This window comes from Syngnathoides biaculeatus, chromosome 4 (assembly GCF_019802595.1).
Source record: "Syngnathoides biaculeatus isolate LvHL_M chromosome 4, ASM1980259v1, whole genome shotgun sequence".
In the NCBI taxonomy this organism is placed as follows: domain Eukaryota; kingdom Metazoa; phylum Chordata; class Actinopteri; order Syngnathiformes; family Syngnathidae; genus Syngnathoides; species Syngnathoides biaculeatus.
The window spans coordinates 10,808,260-10,829,431 of NC_084643.1; the positions used below are offsets into that span (position 1 = coordinate 10,808,260).

At 43.9% G+C, this 21,172-nt stretch overlaps 1 protein-coding gene across 2 annotated transcripts in view; it reads left to right on the forward strand.

Annotated features, from left to right (window-relative positions):
• Positions 1–5,242: 5,242 nt before the first annotated feature.
• sema6a (sema domain, transmembrane domain (TM), and cytoplasmic domain, (semaphorin) 6A) overlaps positions 5,243–21,172 on the forward strand; it is a 155,498-nt gene continuing 139,568 nt past the window's right edge. For both annotated transcript variants that reach the window (XM_061816772.1, XM_061816769.1), the window contains exon 1: positions 5,243–5,643. The gene's annotated coding sequence lies outside the window, so the exon portion shown is untranslated. The remainder of the gene's footprint in view (positions 5,644–21,172) is intronic.

Below are 21,172 nucleotides of genomic sequence, written 5' to 3' on the forward strand. Positions count from 1 at the left end.
CTATATTCCTCCGGGCGATGCCAGATAGACTATTTTTTGAAGTTAATTATTCTGTTTCATTATATATCCATCCATCCATCCATCCATTTTCTTTGCCGCTTATCCTCACGAGGGTCGCGGGGAGTGCTGGAGCCTATCCCAGCTGTCAACGGTCAGGAGGCGGGGCACACCCTGAACTGGTCGCCAGCCAATCGCAGGGCACGTGGAGACAAACAGCCGCACTCACAATCACACCTAGGGGCAATTTAGAGTGTCCAATTCATGTTGCATGTTTGCGGGATGTGGGAGAAAACCGGAGTGCCCACCCGGAGAAAAGCCAGGCAGGCATGGGGAGAACATGCAAATTCCACACAGGCAGGGCCGGCATTTAACCCAGATCCTCAGAACTGTGAGGCCAACGCTTTACCAGCTGATCCACCGTGCGGCCTTCATTATATACATTTACAATCATTTTTCTTCCTCTTATCGTTCTGGCGCAAGACAAGGCCAGTACGGACATCATTTACTGAGAGATAAGTATGCAAAAATGAGGCACCTAAAAAAAAAAAAAAGAAACTAAGAAAAATAAGCATTGATCATGGTGAAAGTGGTCAAGAACAGTACGTGTAAAGGTTTGGTGATCGCTAGGTGTCAGTGTTGCCCAATACTCTAACAAACCAATACTGTACTCTTTGGCCGCTGTTACGGTGTGAAACAAAACCAAAAACTGATCAAACATATTAATTTTTGGGTATAGTTTGTGTGAGTATTTGCCATAACAATCAGATGTGAAGTTTTGAAGCATTTTGAGACTCAGATTAAGGGCGAAACAAATACATTTGATTTAACCGAAAATACATGATCAAATCGCAGAAAAATACATATTAAATACATATATAAATAAACAATACGGTGCCTGGGCATGCACTAAATTTGTCTTTAAATGTTTTTTTTTTTTTTTGCAACAATAATGTGACAGTAAAAGGTAAATAGTAGGACTGATAAAATTAAAAGATTACGGGGAAAAAAAACGTTTGCATTAAATTTCAAGAGTTTGAAGGTGCAGATACAGGAATTTATTTTCATCATTTAAATCACTGTAGGATTATTGGATCTCTCCACCCCAAAAATCGCAATTGCACCTGCCGTTTGTTCAACATCCTCAAGTCTGCTGAAACTAACAAAAACTCCCTCCCCCCACTCCAATTGTTCACTCGTGAAATAGATAGGTAGGCAATTAGGTCAAGAGACATTTCCGGAATGTCTGCAATGACCCACAAAACAAAACAAAAAAAGGTGCTGAATTATGAAATAGTGCGAAAGGCTTCAAAACAATTCTACGCACGTGGGGACGCGGGACCGACTTTGCCAATGAATAATAAAATGGCTGACACGTTGTAACGGCGGAGACTGGCAACATTTAGCGTCGTGGCGTCAGATGATGAAAACAGTTGAGAAAGTAGGTCAAAGCATTGCAGAAGAAATGCGCTGCTTTATGTTATGCTGTCTGTCTTCTGCTTTGGGTTTGGAATGCCGTCTGTCCGAAATGGATGTTAGATGACATCCGAAGAATATGTACGACATGTTCAGATTTTGTTTAGATAGCATACCATCGGCGACGTCATCAAAGGAAAAATACTGCAAGCATCAGCCACGTCTTCACAAAAATAGCAAAGACGACAGGAAACTTGGCCGGGGAGAAAAATATGGTTCTTGATTGTTTAGAATAATGTGAGTCCACCTTGGCATCGGCGTCGGCTTCACAGTTCTGAGGACCCAGGGTTCGATTCTGGCCCCGCCCATGGTGGCTTTACTCCGGGCACTCCGGTTCCTCCCACATCCCAAAAACGCGCAACATCAATTGGACACTCGAAATTGCCCCGAGGTGTGATTGTGAGTGCGCCCGTTTGTCTCGATCTGCCCTGCGATTGGCTGGCGACCGGTTCAGGGCGTACCCCGCCTCCTGCCCGTTGGCAGCTGGGATAGGCTCCAGCGGTTCCTGCGACCCTCGTGAGGATAAGCGGCGAAGGAAACGGATGGCTGGATTACGTGAGTCCAAGTGAGTTAGGTTTTAGTGGAGAACCAAATCACAGTTCTGTGGTTGACCTAATTAGTCTTATTGCTAACTGTCATGCAAGTGTAAAAAGAAGTCAATCAATGTGTGATTTGAAATTGAAGAAAAGTACATAATACAACTCCACTGTTGGCCTCTTGCGCTAGTGGTTAGCACATCCGCCTCACAGTTCTGAGGGTCACAGTTTGAATCTGGGCTCCGCCCTTTCTGTTTGCCGTTTGCATCTTCTCCCTTCTCTTGTGCACCTTTTCTCTGTGTACCGTGAATTTTACGTTCAGCGAAGATTTGAAATCCTCCCAAGATGTGAATGTGAGTGTGAAGGCTTGTTTGTCAATATGTGCGGTGCGATAAAATAGCGACCAATCCAGAAAAATAGAAAATGGATAATGAAGCTATTGTCAGAGTTGTAGATATTTGGGGTGCTGACGCAAAACATGGAGGAAATGAAAGAAAAATAAATATAATCTGAAAAAAAAAAACCTGCAGAAGAGCATTATTATGATGATAATACATTGCTGTCAAATGAAAGAAATCCATCTTTTTCAAGCCACAAAACAAGCAAAAATACATTTTGTTTTGATGAAAAAAAAAAAGCTCAAACTTGGAGATAAACTGGACGCCTAAAAATTAAATTTAAAAGAGCAGGTTTTGCAGGTGAACACACAAGAGGGCAGTATTGAAGCATCGAGAGAAAAATAATATCTCGTTCCATTTTTTTTTTTTTTTTTTATTCGTGAGCTCTGTGTTGTATCAAAATAAACACAAATAAATAGAATCCCTCTGCTGAAAATAAACCCAAAGGCTGGCTTGTGCAACTTTTTAAAAATCGCACTAGCATAAATCTGGATTGTCAAACTGGGGTCTCGCATCAGATATCCTGGGCCGCAAGATAGTCGAGATATTGAGGGATGAATCATTTCTTCCTAATGCCTAACCCATGAGTGTAGTGTGTGTGTGTGTGTGTGTGCGTTCTTCCCATGAGTTGCTCTGCGGCGTTATTATACTGCGGTTTGACAAGAAATATTGATGTCCTATATGGGCTGTAATTACTGGATCTGGCGGTAAGAGAGTAGCGCCAGAATGAGGTTGCAGTCGGAGTGTGGCCGTGCTTTGATGTAGCCAGAGAGGAGGAGGAAGGCGGGGGGGGGGGGCTTTTCCACAAGTTGCTGAAATATACCTGACAGCCAAGGACATAAGGGAGTAATAAACAATAATGAAGCAAAAGGACAAATAAAAGCAGTTATTTAAAAAAAAAAAAAAAAAAAAAAAAAGGTTTCCACTTGATTGCATTGTTCACCAAACAATAATTCATTTTGGCCCTTTGTCATTATTAGTTGTTTCCCCTAAAAGCTTTGCAAAACGGGCTTTTTGCTTTTTGCGTGTGAACAAAGTCGGTGCAGCAACCGCGCGGCGCTGTACTTTCCATGTCGGTGATTCAGCCTGCTCGTTTCCTTCATTTTGTGGCTGTTGAGGGAGTCAAGCACAATAGTCAAGCGCTGTTATTCAGCCACAAACAAACAAAGAAAAAAAAAACCCTCAACCAATGTGAATCATCTGAACGGTAAGGGCCTCGTCACATCGCTGGGGTTCTTGACAAAAAGCATCGAGGCAGCAAAAATGTCATGACATGGCCTGGATAAGCTCTTCATCCCCTGGTGTTGCTCACAAGCTTTCGAGGGCCTACGGTTGCCATTTCATTTGTTTCTTTGGATTTAGCACCAGCAATTTTCTGCTCTCCTGTTCTGATTCTCAGTCCAGGGACTCTGTGTAGTGCAGCGGTTCTCGTAGCTGACATTTATGCGGATTTATTCCCACACATTGACCCCTCCGTACAGGGCGCTTAACCACGCCTCCTGAAGTGACGTCACGCCACGTGCGCTGACGTAAGACAAACAATTCGTAAAAAATGGCAAATACAATACAACACAATACATTGTTAGACGTGCAGACGCCATGCTTCTGATTTCATTCAAATCAACGATATATTATAGAATCTAAATACAATACATTCTGAACTGAGAGAGACGCCATGCTTCTGATTTCATTCAATCATTCACACGTAGCAATGTTAGGCTAGCGAAGAACGTCTCATTGATTTACACGAGACGTGTATTTTAAATCAAATTTAGGGCCTATCTTCGTGCAAACACAGTCTGGTTAACTTTCGGCCGCGAGCCAGCAAGAAATCGATACGTTTGTGCAGTCCGATCATCGCTAAATATCGCTCAACAAAGAATAAGTGTGTCAATCGCTCACACGTAGCAATGTTATGCTAGCGGAGAACGTCTCATTCATTTATACGAGACATGTATTAAAAATCAAATTTAAGGCATATCTTAGTCCAAACACAGTCTGGTTAAGCTTCTGGCCGCGAGCCAGCAAGAAACCGACATGTTTGTGCAGTCCGATCATCGCTAATATCGCTCAACAAAGAATAAGTGTGTCAATCGTTCACACGTAGCGGTGTTATGCTAGCGAAGAACTTTGAATTCATTTATACGAGACATGTATTGAAAATCAAATATAGGGCATACCTTCGTGCAAACATATGTGTTCCGGTTGATATTAAATGGATTTAGTTGATGATGCGGTTTTCCACAAAGTTTGATCCATCGAAGGCATTTTTCGTACCGGGTCTTCGGTTTTGGAAAGGGTACGAATCGAACTCCACCGACTCGCCTTTCAGGATACCTGTCGTCACTATTACAAAGTCCGTGACTACACCTCTTAACCATATTTTTTGTTGAATAACCCAAATACGGGATAAAACGCTAACAAAACCTATACTGGACCATGCAATGTTGTCTGAGAAAATGGCGGGAGCAAAAACGGGCTTTGGTCTATGCAGATCTCTGGCCTCTGATTGGTCAGTGACGCGGATTGCGCAATTTCTACGGAGGGGTCAATTGGCTCAAGCTGCAATAGTGACTCGTACAGGGTCCAGTATTGGTCGAATAATCGGTACAAATTTAAGCATTTCCCTGCCACTTATGAGCAAGTAAACAAAAGCGAGATGTCTATCTACAGCAGGGGTCGGGAACCTATGGCTCGCGAGCCATATCTGGCGCTTTTGATGTTGCATATGGCTCGCAGAGCCCTCATCACTACATGCTGTATAATGCCATATCATATCATATCACATGCAACGCAAATGAGCAGAGACAGTTTGTCCTAGTGGGCTTGCCGTAGTTCACGTAGCAGTCGCTGTGCGCAGGCGCAGAAGTGGCTAATGCAGAGCAGATCGCAATAACTAATTATGCAAACGTTTGCTCGAAGAAAAAAAAAATGTTTTTCGTCTAGACTGCACAGCCATTCATAGGTGGAGGAGGAGGGAGGAGGCCAAAGCATTCGTGCCTGATGTTGCCAATGAAAGTTTTCACAACTTTTCGCATAAATACAAGCTAGTCAAACGAATAAAAGACATGCTATTATTGGCAAGAACTGTTCAACATCCTACCAGCATGTTTGCAAAACAAACTGAATTCCGTTCACGATGAACGGATGGAAGTCTCACCGCCTGCATGAAGCAAAATCTGACGACGTACGAAAGGCGAGAAAGCCATCAGCAAAACCACAAAATCACGTTCACGGTAAGAAGTGCTTTTGTCATCATTGGTTAGCAACATCATAACAATGTCATTTCAAAGAATTCCGATACTTATTGTACTCTAAAAGTGTTGGTTCTGCATAAATGCTCAAGTACACCTGGATTTAGTTTTTCCAATATTGCATGACTCTTTTGAAATGACATTGTGGCATTTGTGGCTGTCTCAGCCGAAAAAGGTTCCCGACCCCTGCTCTAACAGTGTGACATATTTTAGAATTGATTTTTTCCCCACTTCGATTTCAGGGCCAACGATTGTAAAAACCCGTTCAATATTTGTGATTCCAACTCCTTATATATGTGACGTGAAACATAATCATAAGCATCGGTGCTTATCTTTCGTCTTCTTTGCATTTTTATTCCCCAGGCAGTCTAGACGACCCGTGGCACCATGCTGCCCCCCACAGGTCCGTCTTGGTACTGCGACATACATCTCGTTTGAGTGTTTCGATGTGATTGTTGGTGAAGATTATTTGTGTGTTGTTTTGGTCATCTGGAGTACAGCACACATTAGAAGAGCAGTAAGCTCACACGTGGCCTTTTTTGCCCTTGTTATTTAAAAAAATTGGAATTATGTACCCTGCATAAATAAGTTGGGTTGGGTGCATGGTGACTCATCTGTGGGTTAGTAACAAAATACTTGCACTAACAAAAACAAAAGAAAACGGGCTGTCAACATTTATTGTATTTTAATTCTATCAAACCACTCATTGCCAAAATGTTTAGTGGTTCTTTTCTATCTTCAGGCAGTATTAATCTGTATTTATTGACTTTCTTGGGTGTTGCAGCTTTTCCACGCACAGTCCCCTTCTGTCTGATTTGCGCGTAGCTGAGTGGAAATGACCTCAGCTGTGAACATTGTTTGGACAACCGGAGGTGTTTATTACCGCCGCCAACTGCGAGAAACGAAAGGTGATGGGTTATGTTTTGGTCACCATTTGTCGGTTAATGACTCGCTTGGCCACGTTATGGAACAACTGAAGAAGAAATCCAAGAAAATCTGTCTGGTGTGTGGACCAAGGTTAAGCTGATACGCATTTTCATACATGTGATCGAAGATGAAACAGATTGAAGAGTGTATTTTGGAACTTTTGCATTTCACTCATATCAGGGAGATTGCATATCAGTTCACACGACATCTGCTTTGAACCATTTTGGTAGGGCGATGGAAAGAGTCCCTTCCAGGATTCGAGTCTTATCTGTCTCAATAAAAATGTTACCGTCACAAAAGCCATGCAGAGTACCCACATGGTGACCGGACACCCTGCCCGATATCCAGTGCAGTGACAGATTTCGTTACCGCGGGGCTCAGATACGATCGGTGCGGGTGCACTTAGAGCCTCGGATTGAAAGGGAAAAACGACACAAATTGTGAAGCCCGCAGGAGCTCCGACAAGGCAGCCTGGATGGCTTTTCTTTGACGGAGGAGGCAGTTTTCCATACCCAAAGTGTGTGTACGGCCCATGTACACGTCGCCAAACACAAATATGCACCCGCCTCAGCGCGTGACTAACTTTAGCTGACCCATCAGCTGTTTTTCAGCCGTTTGTTGGGATGGAACAAAATGAGAACACTCTGGGATTGCTCCTTGCGATTTTGTTTTGGGGGTTCTCTCATTGGAGCTCCCACTTTACTGCGTATTCTTCGTCTTACATTCTTGCCTTTAGACCACCAGTTGAAACTGCTCCCTTTCACGTAATTGGCTACTAAAAGCACCATCACCAATCCTGAAGCGTACGTCTGTTGTCTTCAAAGTTTCCACTGTCGTTTTTGATGCACACGCGTGACAGCTTGCGTGTCCAAGTGCTCGCACCTGCCCATTCGTGCGTCACCGCAGAGTGAGTCCGAGTGGACCCTGTGCATGTTTGTGTTGTGCTTGGACGACACCTCATCCTGGCCTAGACTTCCCATCGTGGGAGGATGAGGGCTGGCGGGCAGGATATCCCATCCCTGCTCCCACTTCCTTCGTGTCAAGCAGGGAAACGTCAGCAGAGGTCAAGCAGACGCCTCCCTCCGTCGTTCTCCTTCAATCACTCCGCCCTCCTGCCGTTGCTGACAGGCGTACTTTTCTCTCTTCGTGGCCTCAGCTTTTTTCCCTTTGTTGCCCTTCAACCTGACTTTTCTCCATGCCCATTCCCGTCTTATTTTTTTTTTTTTTTTTTAATCCTTTTCCAGCCTTCCATTTGTCTCTCTTTGGACCTTTTTGAGCGCTCACCATTACTTTCGCAGTCTCTCAAAGACACAGAGAGAGCTCAGCAGTTCCTCTCTCCGAGACCTTTTGTTGTTTGTGCAGCTGATGTCTTGCTTGCAACACAGTTACTTTACAGCTTGTTTTCACAGACAGACAGAAGATTAAACAGAATTCTTTCACTGCAGAAACCCGATTGAACAAAGGAGGACTGGCTGGGAGACAGTCCAATGTGTGTCAAAATACTCAAGCTAAAATCTGGGCCAAGAGGTAATGCAATATAGATGTAATGTCATCATAAATACTGCACGATACACAACAATGTACTGTAAAGATGTAATTATGGCTATCGCCGAGGGAGATCAACAAGGGTGACGTCATCCATGTTGATTAACAGCCTAGCCTTTTAATCCACTCTGTCCGTATTAGAGCGCTTTTGAAATTCCGTTTCTTTGTCATTGATATTATTCTTAGGGCCAATGAATTTACATTACGAGGTATTTGGCATACTGAAAAATCCACTCCATTTTCAGGCATTCATCCTGGTGAAAGTGTACATTTGATACGGAATCTGCCCCCCCATATTGGCTAGGTCAGTGATGTCCAACCTTTCTAGAGCCAAGGCACATATTTTACAATTGAAAAATTCCACGGCACAGCAACAAAAGTAAATGTCACCAAAAATGGATGGATTAATTACTGTATGTACTTCCTGCCATCTAATAGAAGAGGATTTTTTTTGTTCTGTCTGTCATTGTGCCTCACTGGCATAAAAAGATGAACAAAGATACATTATTTCTTGGAATGATTGTTTTTTTTTTTTTTTTTTTTGGTTTTTTTTTTTTTTCAGCAATTACATAAAATTGGATAACTTCCCACGGCACTCCTGAAGAGCGCTCATGGCACACTTATGTACCCCAGCACACTGTTTGGGAATCGCTGGGCGAGGTAACTCCTCCAGAAGTGAGTCCATTCATCCGTTTTACACTGTGGATCGGTCACCGGCACCGAGGAGAACGTGTCATCTCCATTTAGGACTGGAACGTGTTTCTAGGCTGCAACTAATTTTTGCAGCGTCTGCAGTCCAAAGTGCAAAAGTGAATGACAAATTTGTTCAAGTTAGCCAAGAATCAAACCTGAAATCTTCAACTTCACATTCAGACTCTGTCGACCGGCAATGAGTCCCCGTTGTGCTCCAGCTCCCAAAATTCACGTACCCGGCGCTGGTGCGGGTGTGAACTTCCACTCATCACCATTCGCCACTCATAGTTTTTTTTTTTTTTTTTTCTCTCTCAATGTGTTATAATATTTCTGCGAGCAGCTCTCTCTCTTAATCTCGCTATTTGAAGGTCAGTGTCCTCTCCTCTTTTTCGCAAAGTCATAGGTCAGAGAAGCAAAATGTTTTGGATTGCACGCATCTGTGCTGCATTTGCTCGGATAGAATTTTGGACCGATTTTAAGAGCAGGTCATCTTCCCCCTCCTGCGTTCTGAGGTTCAATCTTTGTTTGAGCGCCTCCAACTGTATGACTGATGTGTGATTTTACATGATTTCAACACAATCCATATCCATATGCAGGATACGCGTGACAACTACAAATGTTTGGCCTTAACATTTTCAAAATATGCTTTTCTCTACCAGGTCTGTAATTGCCAATCCATCAAATGATCAGTGTGAAATTACGACTTGATTTTTTGAAAACAAATTTTTAATACACTTATGGTGGCTATAATTCATCACCATATCTGTTAAATCGTCCCCGTCTGATTTATGTTGCCGGTGTCGACCCTCACCCGTGGTGACCTACATTTACTTTCATCTGAGCCATCAATCATTTAGCAGCTCAAAGACAAAGCCCGTCTCGGGCGGAATGCCGAGCATCTGATCATAATGTCATTAACGCGCCAATGACACAGTCAAGACGGGCTGTTTATCCGATGTTACAAATCTGAATAATGCTCGGAGGTGCGACGCAGAAGAAAACGGAGAGTGGCCTGTAATTAGGGTTAGAACCGAGAACCGACGGGAACTGGGACTAATGTTCCGGTACTCCCGGAATCGTTCAGATGAAAACATTTCGGTTCCCAGTTTCAATGGCTCCGGTCTGCTGACTTGGAAGAAGAATGCGCGCAAACAAACATTTCATTTTGTTGAAATTAATGATCAGTTGTCTCTCTGCAACATTTGGAATGAGGATTGTATAATGGAAAAGAGGCTTTGGTAAAGTGTAGAAATGCGATGTGCTCCCTCCCTCCCTCCCTCCCTCCCTCCCTCCCTCCCGCTCCGAGCCTCAGCCTACACCACCTGGAACTCGAATCAGGTCAAATTGGGTGAATGAAAGAATCAACGCTGAGACAGCTAACAAGGTAAATGGCTGCTCTCAGTTTTGCGCTGATGCTTTTTAAAGTATATTTTCGTCTTCAAACCGATGTAAGAGGTGATGGGGGTGGTGGTGGGGGGTAAAAAAAAAAAAGCTCAACATTGAAGTCAAACTTCATGAAAGGTCAAACTACAAATTTTCCATCACAATGATTTAGGACAAAATTCCCATAAACGTCTCACAGTATCACAAATACTTAGTCGATAAAGGAATCAACGTCTTGTAGTATTTGGTTCCATTCATTGCTCTGTTTCTGGCATTCAAGGTTACTTTCATTTTCAAAATTCCTCAGTCTTACTTTTCGTGTCAAAATGCTGAGTTCCGCTGTGTACCCTTCCTAATAAAAGGCCGCAAGCTTCAAACAGACTCGAGTTAAAACTTGCGCACACAAACAATTTGACGCGATAAAACGGTCACGAATAACTACCTTAACAATGCCATATTTAACTTTTGGCTGAACCAATAATCAATTCATATAAAGTCAAATGGGTTCATTTCACGCATGTTGCCTTTTAGCGCGTAGGTTTGATATCGATACTGGTTATAAAGGACCGTGAGTCAAATGTTCATTTTAGTCAATGCTGCAGGCTGCGAAGAAAATGAATATTCACAATTTGGACATCTTTGATTAACACCATGCAAAGTGGCCCCCTAAAAGAATCGGAATCAACAATCGTTTGGAGCCAGAATCAAAATGAGGAACTGGAATTGGGACCGAAATCGCTCAAATTCAAGTGATGCCCAACCCTACTTGTGATGCTGTGAAATATAAATAATGCTGTGCTGATCATTTTTACATCTTCATCGTCCTTTGAAGTGAGTGACTAGTTGGTACAACCTTCCTAAATTTCCTTTCCCCATTTTGGAAGACAATTTATGACGTAATTCATCAGTCAGTTCCTAAATTCTGTGCTTTTTCCACCACTTCGCCGCTGTTATGCCAATTAATATCATTTGTACATCACGTTGTAAAGAATGTTGTTTGTTATTGTACGTTACTGTAGTTTTGCAGTGCATTGAGCGATTACAGTTTGTCATCGATAGAAGAAAAATAAACATTTAGCCTCATGTTTGCTTCTGGATTAGATACAGAACTTACTGGGTAACAATTTTTCATTCGAATATACCCATTTCTTTCACATGAGCTGAAGTATTGTAACATATGATTGACAGCTTCTTTCGGTCTGCCCTTTATGTGGTTTAAGTCTGGGGATAGAAATGGGCAGTACAAATTTCTTTGACTTTCTGTCATGAGTTATTTTACTGGTACAAAGCAGGTTGGAAATACTTACAGAATTAATACCTGAATCACTGATAGCGTAATGGTTGCCCAACTTGTGTGTTGGTGTTTGGATCCGACTCAGTGACAGTGACTTCTGTGCTTCATTACCAGCAGCCAGAAATCATAAAAAAGAAAAACTTCTTCTTTGTCGCTTGTTTATTTGTGAGATCAAGTTTGACCGAGAAGTTCATGAAAATGATACACAGTGTTAACTAAAGTGACAAAATCTGCCACTACTTTACAAAATAGTCACTTTTTTACAAACAGCCATAACAGAAGTCACTGTGATTTGACGGGCGCGACTGCGCCCGCGCGCCATCGCACTCGCAAATCTGCACAGCTGAGCACGAAAAATCACGCGCGGAAAATTTGTTATGAAGAGAAATACATAGATATTGAAAGACGTCGCTTATTTTGTGTAGTCTTGACAAATGTTCCCTCTAAGGACTAAGCCACTGCGCAATTGTGCACTTGTCGCACACTCTCACCACATGAAAAGCGATCCAGCGCAGTGAACCACAGCCTGATGTCTTAATACGGAAGCACACGGTCTGTAACAAAAGAGCTGCTGCTCAGCCTACTTCGACTTCCTAGTTTACCTGACACTGCCCCGCTCCGCTCTTAAAGGGGCAGACACATAATTACAAACAGAACACACACCCGCAACTTTATATCTGCGGGGATGACTGGCGGACCACACCCGTAACTAAATATCTGCAGGCATATCTGACCACACCCGTACATTTTTCAAATGTGAGTGACTGCAAAACAGTATTACTATGTGTACTTGTACATTACAAAACATATTCAAAATTGTATGGTCTTTTTCCCGGGTGATTATCAGTTAGTTCCCAAAAGGTTATCAAAATCGACGCATAACTCATAACGTGGCTCACAGAAACACACGTGAGCAAAAAAAAAAAAAACAAAACAAAAAAAAAAACGCATGCAGCTTCCTCATCTCTGTCAAACATATTATTGTATACTATTTTCACACTACAAGAGACATAGATCCGAAGAAGAAAAAGCACAAACATGGAGGGCGCTGGCCGAGCAGACAGAATGTGCGTGAGAATGGAAGGCAGATTGAAAAATAGATGAGCGGCATGGGCGTGGACCCAGATGCGGGATGACTTATTCAGCAGGGAGCGTGCGTATGTGCCATTAAATCACTCCCGAGCAACCACCTTCCGCAGGTCAGGCTCAACCCGAGACTTGAGACACCGGGGGTCAGGGCTGGATGGGATCAACAGCTGCGATGAAGATTTGGATCGTAATATGAAATGTCAGGGGAACATCTGCTTCCGTCCTCTGTGCCAATGTATTCCTTCCGAGTGATGCTCCCATAATGACTTCCATACCGCACTAGATGGATATCTGCACAGTAACAAGGCAAGCGACGAAATGCAGCACTGCACGTAGACATCATTTTTACTGGCAAACTTGAGGAGGAATAAGACATTGCAGCAATATTTTCACAGTTAAGACGGCGGTTTCCCATTTGTGATACATTTTTGTCGTACTCGAGTGTCACACTAGCTGGCTCTTTGTGTTCAGTTTAGAGCACAGCGGTCCTTAAAATGGGAAATGAGGCCGCATGAATCATCTTTTTTTATTTCCTTACGTTTTCTGTCATTCCTGTCAGGTTTTTATGTCAAACAATAATCATGGGCCCTCGCACCCACTTTTTTTTTTTTTAACAGCAAATTTTCATCCGATGATCAAGATCAATCAAGATTCTGTGGAAATAAAAAAAAAATATATATATATATCAACCCTCTCAGGTCCCGTCTTTTACCTCTCATATGATCTTGAAGAAACGACTACAACCATTCAGAGACAAAAGACCTCATTGATGTGGGCACACTCAGAGAAGGGGGCATCCCTGGGCTTGAGGAGCTTTGCTGAAACTATGGCGGTATAGGATATCCTCCTCCACCGACCCTCAAAGAAAAAAAATGGCGCAGCGTCATTTGCCATCGACTGGAGGAGAGTGAAGGGACCTGAGGGAGCTGGGACCATTCAGAAGGAACAACTTTTCTGCTCCACCGGTACATTTGTCACCTCATTTTGATCGGAAATGATCGTCCATTCACAAAAACTAACCTTTTAACCAGGGGTCGGGAACCTGCGGCTCGCGGGCAATATCTGGCTCTTTTGATGTTGCACATGGCTCGCAGAGCCCTCATCACTGCATTATGTACAATGTCATTTCTGTCACGTAGCCAACGCAAATGAGCAGAGACAGTTTGTCCTAGTGGGCTTGCTGTAGTTCACCCTAGGTAAGCTAAGCTAACTGTTCTAAGATAAGAACAGGTGCAGAAGCGGCTAACGCAGAGCAGGTAGCGACAACTAATTGTGCAAGCGATCGCTCAAAGAAAAAAAAAAAGATGGAGGAGTTGTACAGTTTTCGGCAAGACTGGACAGACGCAGGAGGAGGCCAAAGCGATACGTGCCTGAACTTTTTGACAACTTTTCGCATCAAGACAAGATCGTCAAACCAATGAAAGATATGCTATTGCTGGCAAGAACCGTTCACCATCGTGACGGCAAATCAAATTGAATTCCGTTCACGATGAACGGATGGAAGTGTCAACGCCTGTACGAAGCGAAATCTAACGACCTATGAAAGACTAGAAAGCCGTCAGCAAAACCACAAGTCACATTCACGGTAAGAAGTGCTTTTGGCACCATTGGATAGCAACGTCGTAGCAATGTTATTTAAAAAAATTCAAAGACTTATTGTACTCTAAAAGTGTTGGTTCTGCATAAATGCTCAAATACACCTGGATTTATTTTTTCCAAACATTGGATGGCTCTTTTGAAATTACATGTGGCATTTACGGCTGCTTTTAACCTATAACATTTAGTGATAAGTTAATAAGAGTCCTTAGAAAATAAGTCATGCTACCAACATACCTTTAGCAGTCGTGGTTGCCAGCTGTTTGTTTATGCTGCTAATGCTAGCTTAATACTGCTAGTGTTTTTTTTTTTTTTTTTCATGAATAACAGCACCACTGCCAGTGTTTAGATTCTAATTGGGATTGATTCAGTCGCCACTTGGTGCGCATTCCAACTATCGCGCAGTGTATTGTGCTGCAAAAGCACAGATAAGCGTTCGATAAGAGGCGGCTTCCAAAACCTGCCCAGCCTGCGTGTCAGGAGACTTTGAACGTCTTCTTTTACAGGAATTGGGGTGCTATTTTCAACTGTGTACTGCTTCTTCTAAAGTTGACCCTTTGTGTGTGTGTGTGTGTGTGTTTCCTGCATGCGTGGCCCCGCTGTGATTTAATCTCTTCCTCATTACGCTTCTCATAATTTAAACAATGTACACTTGTGTAATTGCGCCCTTGGTCCTCTTTTTTTTTTTTTTTAATAATCTGCCCTTCCCCCAATCACGTTGCATTTTCTTCTAACCATTGTGGCCCTTATGTTTGCTCCAGATGGATTATTTTTTTTTTTTTTTTTTTTTTTTTCATAGACCAGCATGCTAAAATGAACGTCAGTGACCATCACCATCAAAAACGGGTACCGTCCCCTCTTGTTCTCGCTAGGTCTGGACTTAAACAACGGCCAGAATGTCTTGAAATGTTTCCATTTGACCTCTCACTGCACAAAATTACAAAAATGTTATGCAGACTCGCAGAGAGTTTTGTTTCCAGAACAAAACACAAAAACTAACCCTCATCGCAGTGGATTACTCGTTCCTCCAACTACACATCCTAGATCAGTGAAAAGAGAGCACATATACGGCAGATATACAGTAGATTGATAGAATTTGTGTGTGTATTTCAGATGTGATATTATTATTTTTTAATTATTTCAACCCGTCACTCCATCTTACTCTTATTAGAGTTAAGAGTGAGCCTGAATCTTTCCTCGCTGACTTTAGGCAAGACCAAGTACACCCTGGACAGCTCACCAGCCAGTTCCAGGGCACATAAAGACAAACAAATATTAATACTCACGTACTTACCTGTGAAGTCACCTGATGGTGTAGTGGTACACACGCCTGACTTTTGCTGCGGGCAGCGCGGGATCGATTCCCGCTCAGTGACGGTGTCGACATCTGCCCTGCGACTGACTGGCCATCAGTTCAGTGTGTAGTCTAGCTAGCTGGGATAGGCTCCTGCTCTCCCGTGACCCTCGTGAGGATAAGCGGCTTGGATAACGGATGGATGGACGTACTTACTGCACCGATAGGCAATTTAGAAACACAATGGCAAACAGGGGGCGCCTCAGATTTGAGCCCAGAATGCACTTGAACCCTTCAAAAATGAGTAGACATGAAACATTTTTGGTATTGTCTTTCGATTCAAGGCCTTGCTAATGAAAGATGTGCTCAATCGTTACGTCGCTGCAGAAATATTGGCATAAAACCAGTAATAATGATAATAATGCGCCTTGCTTGGGCGAAAACCTTTTACCGGTGCATTTGCAATTGACGTCAAAAGGCTTTCACTCCCCCTTCCCTTCCCTTCCCTTCAGTCTCCTCTCATGCGGTAGACGGAGGGATGGGGGCAGGACATGAAATCACATGGACGGGCGCTCAACCCATCCCGACACACACACGGACTGAGTCCCATCTGAGATTCTGAAAGTCGATGCTCTCTAACTGTCACTGCTAGTTACAGACCTATCATGCAGAAATGCTGACTTATTTATGGTTTTCATGCAAACCAGCAAGAACCAAGGAAACCTGGGCTGCCCGCCAACATAATGTGTGTGTGTGTGTGTGTGGGGGGGGGGGTGCACCTGCATACCCTATCTAGCCATGCATTACATCACTTTGCCATTACAGACGACGTACACTCACTCGCTCGCACGCAGACTTTTTTTCTCAGCGTGTATTCTTCAGCTTGCACTCCAAGCTGAACTCACCTCTCCCACTTGACCTCTGCCAAGGGGCAACAATCCGAAACTGGAAAAGCGTCCAAGAGCGTAGCGCTGTGGGTTTATCTCCGTTCAATCAGGATTCGCACGCTTACCTGTTGTAAATGAAGAAGATGCTGCATCTCGGACATCTGTGACTCTTATAAGGAGTCGTTCCTATGAACTGAACGTCTCCCGTTCGTTGTTCTGAATGTCGTTGCCAGGGCAGCGCCGACTGCCCGAGACGAATTCCTTGTGTGTTTTTACACACTCGGCCAATAAAGCTGATTCTGATTCTGGATGGATGGATAGTTGGCAATAAAGCAGAAGCGTAAGCTAGCGGTCGACACGGCTACCGCACAGCTGAGAGATCACCCGTTTGCTTTTCAGAGCTGACCTTCACCTTCATCTTCCTCCCCCGTTCCCGAAACATGCATGTTACGATCCAGATTTTCTACTGGTGGAAATGCGAGTGTGAATAGTTTATCTACACGTCCCCTGTGATTGGCTGACGGCTACAACTCGCATCGCATCAACCCAAACACTACGACCATTCGAGCCACGTTGATTCTTGTGCTAGATGCGATCAATCAAAGAAATATTTAGCCGTTCTAGCCAGTTGCATGAAAAGGTCACTTTCCAGCCGAGTGGCGCTAAAGATTACCTGGTGTGACACTGCGCGTACTGTAATATTTACCAGTGCTTATTAATTATCAGTGCACAAAGCAATCTGAGCTCGCCTCTTTTGCTTCTGAATGCTCATGTCTGTGTGTGGGCGAGGGAACTTGGCATCATTCAATTCATAACTGGGGCAACCCACTCAATCACTCCTGTACGCTTCGTTCCAAGAGCTGCAAAAGAATTGTGGCTGCGTTGTGCGAGGATGTACGTGTATTACACGCGCACACTGGTAGCACGCGAGAGTGACATCTCCCTGAGATTACCGCCAGCTAATCAATGCTCCGGGGCTGCACTATCTCGGCTCCTTCTGCGGTGAATATAAAGCTGACTTCCTGACAAACGTGGCAGTCCGCCGTGCGGGCGGGATCAGACGTGTATTTCCATAGATTGTGGCTGTTTTGACGCCTCCTCCACGTGGAGGAGGTGACATATCGAGATGTACAGAAAACACGCAGCGTGCACAGCTACTCCTTGGAAACGTAGCGCTTGACAGTCATTTCTTTTACGTCCACAAATTTGGGCTTATAGACAAGACGTGGATGAATTCATCGTCTTTACTGCCGCAATATGAGGTACGCCTACAAAATCCCAAAACAAGAACCAAATAATGCCTGTCCTCGTTGGTGCTCCAGCTGTTTTGTGCTTTTTTTTTTTTTTGACAATTGTTTTTTTTTTTTTTTAAATATTATTGTAATTTAATAATGAATTACTAATTGATGAGTTAATGAAATGGATTAATTAGTGAATAATTTTTTCACACGCTTCCAACCCTACGGTTTATGCGGTGACGCGGCTAATTTGTGCATTTTTTTTTTTCGAACCGACGCAAGGGGGCGCTCGAGCAGAAAAGGTAAGAATGAGAACGGTGGAATATATGTGCCGAGGAAGTGACTTTTACCGGCGCTGGGCTACAGTTAGCGCTGTGCTTAGCGTGTTGCTTCCGTTTTACTGGCGTGTGTCCGTGATATTTACCAGTCAGTTTTATTTTAATCGACCCTGTTAGCGTTAGCGCTAGGCAGCGCTAGCGTTAAACAATGTGTACCGTCTGCCTTTGTAAATATCTCGTGTTTCAACATGGGCACTTGAGGCTTTTGCACAGCTGCGGCGTATGTATGTACCAAATGGTATTTCCTTTAGAAATGTTGCGCTCTGGAGGTCGGGAATTATGGTCGTGTACTTACTCACTGTAATGTCCTCGCATGAGGGAAAGCAGAGTTACTTGCACTTTTCAGCCATTTACTGAATGCCACAAACTTTTTTTTTTTTTTTTTCCCAAAATCAAATCAAAAGCCTTTAATGTGCATTATATGCCATGCATAAAAGGAAGTGAGCGCTTCTCCACAAGGTGCACGTGTGAATAAAATAAAATAAAAGACAACAAAACATAAATGCAATGGCCTCGCGTGGAAGCTGTTGTTGGCCACAGCTCTCACTCGAGCACTCACACGCAGACTCGTCAACATGTTCCACCACCAAACCAGGTCCGGCTTCTCAAAGACATGTCCACAGCCAGAGTACATCCATCCATTTTCTTTGCCGCTTATCCTCACGAGGGTCACGGGGAGCTGTCAACGGGGAGGAGGCAGGGTACACCCTGAACTGGTCGCCAGCCAATCGCAGGGCACATGGAGACAAACAGCCACACCGACGGGGCAATTTAGGGTGTCCAATGAATGTCGCATGTTTTTGGGGTGTGGGAGGAAACCGGAGTGCCCACCCGGAGAAAATCCACGCAGGCACGGGGAGAACATGCAAACTCCACCCAATCGGGGCCGGGATCGAACCCGGGTCCTCAGAACTGTATGGCCAACGCTTTACCAGCTGAGTCACTGTGCCGGACTAATGAATTAATTCATTTCATGAGCCAATCGCGGGGCACACAGAGACAGACGACAGTCACACCTTGGGGCAATTTGGAGTGTCCAAGTAATGTTGCGTGTTTTTGGCATGTGGGAGGAAACCAAAGTGCCCGGAGAAAAGCCACGCGGGTACAAGGAGAACATGCAAACCCCACACAGGCGGATCCGGGATCGAACCCGGTACCTCAGAATTGTGAGGCCAACGCTTTTCCAGCTGCTCTCCCAACCTTTTGTTGGATTAAATTCATTTAGTTGGGTTCGATGTCTGTCATAGTACCAAGATGGACCCATGAGAGCCAATACGGTGCTGTAGCGCATTCAAATGGTCAGAAATACCCCCCCCCCACACCCACACACACACACAAAAAAAAAAAATTGCCAGTTGCCACTGACATCTTCATCAGAAAAACACATTTGGATCACATTCGATTGTGTATTCGAAACATAATCCATAACTTTACTTATTGGTGTTCCTGTGATACTTGCTCTCATAAATAAACATGTAAGTCCAAATATAAAATCAGCGAGTCTAATCCAGATACAGCCGTGGACAAAGAAAGAATCGTGTGCTCTCGTACGTTCCTCGTGCGACAGAAGCCACATGTGGAACGTTTCAGAAGGTCGCAGGTATGCGCTGGCCACAAATTGACGACGTTTACGCTTTTCCTCCTTTTAAATAAACGGGCTCCATTGTTCATTGATGTAGAAAGAGGAAAGGTACCAGACTGGTGCGATGGATTCGAGATGCAGATCTTATTATGTATAGAATCAAAAAGATCTGGACTTGTGTGTATCTCGAGTAATAATAACACAATACTCTTGAATTTGCTGCATTAAAAAATGTTAATCATCCATTTTCTAAAGTGTTTTCCGTCACTCCAGCCACGGCTAAACCTGAACCTATCGCAATCACCAGACATGCCTTGAAATTATGAAATGAGAACCGTCGCTTGGCCGATTTCTTTTTTTTTTTTTTTTTTTGTCTTAAGAGAAAATTTCTGCTACTTGTGCACTTCACACCTCTACCGCTAGATGGTGACAACAAATTTCACCACATCAGGCCACCACCAATAAGTTCCTTGCAGTGGAAGGACGACATCAAGTGGGGGCATTAACGCATCATACAGCTGGTTTTATAACTGAAGAAAAACATGACATAACAATTCCGTATTGTTATTGTTTTTGTGGCGCCGTTCCATGTTTGTGGAAAATATGTTTTTACTGTTGAGGGCAATTTAAAAAAGGTTTTTTTAAGGGTAGGCGGGGGGGCTGGAATTAATTAATTGCATTCCCATTCATTTCGGTGGGGAAAGATGATTTGAGATATGAATGTTTTGATCAACTAATATTCAGAATGCAAACATGGGGAAAACATGCAAAACCCCAAGATTCGAAGCCAGAACCACTCAACTGTGAAACGATCGCGCTAACTGCTACGAGCTGCCTTGCAGTATTCAGCTATCTATACCATCCATGTTTTTTACCGCTTATCCTCACGAGGGTCACGGGGAGCGCTGGAGCCGATCCCAGCTGTCAACAGGCAGGAGGCGGACGGGGTACACCCTGAACTGGTCGCCAGCCAATCGCAGGGCACATCGAGGCAAACAACCAATCGCAGCTCGGGGCAATTTAGAGCGTTCAATTAATATTGCATGTTTGTGGGATGCGGGAGGAAAGCGGAGTGCCCACCCGGAGAAAACCCACGCAAGCACGCACGGGGAGAACACGCAAACGCCACACAGGCGGTCCTTAGAGCTGTGAGGCCGACGCTTTACCAGCTGATCCAGCGGGCCGCCTCTATCGATACCAGCGACGTTTCATGACAATTCAAAGCAGCAGCAGCAGCTGCGTAATTAACGTGAGCATCCACGTTTTGTGAGGTTTTTCCTTTGGCGGTGTGAGAGTTTTCTCGAGAAAAATATGCGCCCGGTCTCAATAAAGGTTGGGAAACACTGCTCTAGAGATTTTAACGCTGCACAAAGACAAATATGCTCCTAATTTCCAGGAAAAACCTGAAACAGGAAGCAGAAGGTGATGTCGGAGACGTAAGATTTTTCGTCAAGTTGGCGGAGAGCACAGGAAGGAATGAGTTGTCAGAAAGTGTAACGGGGTCAATGCGGAACCAAGATGAGTTCATGAAGAATCCCTGGTGCGTGCCTGCTGTCTGCGCCCATTCCGGCCTGCGACGGCTGCTCGATTTCAGCTACCTCATCTCCACCAGGCAGATAATATTCCAGCACATTTCTTTCACAGT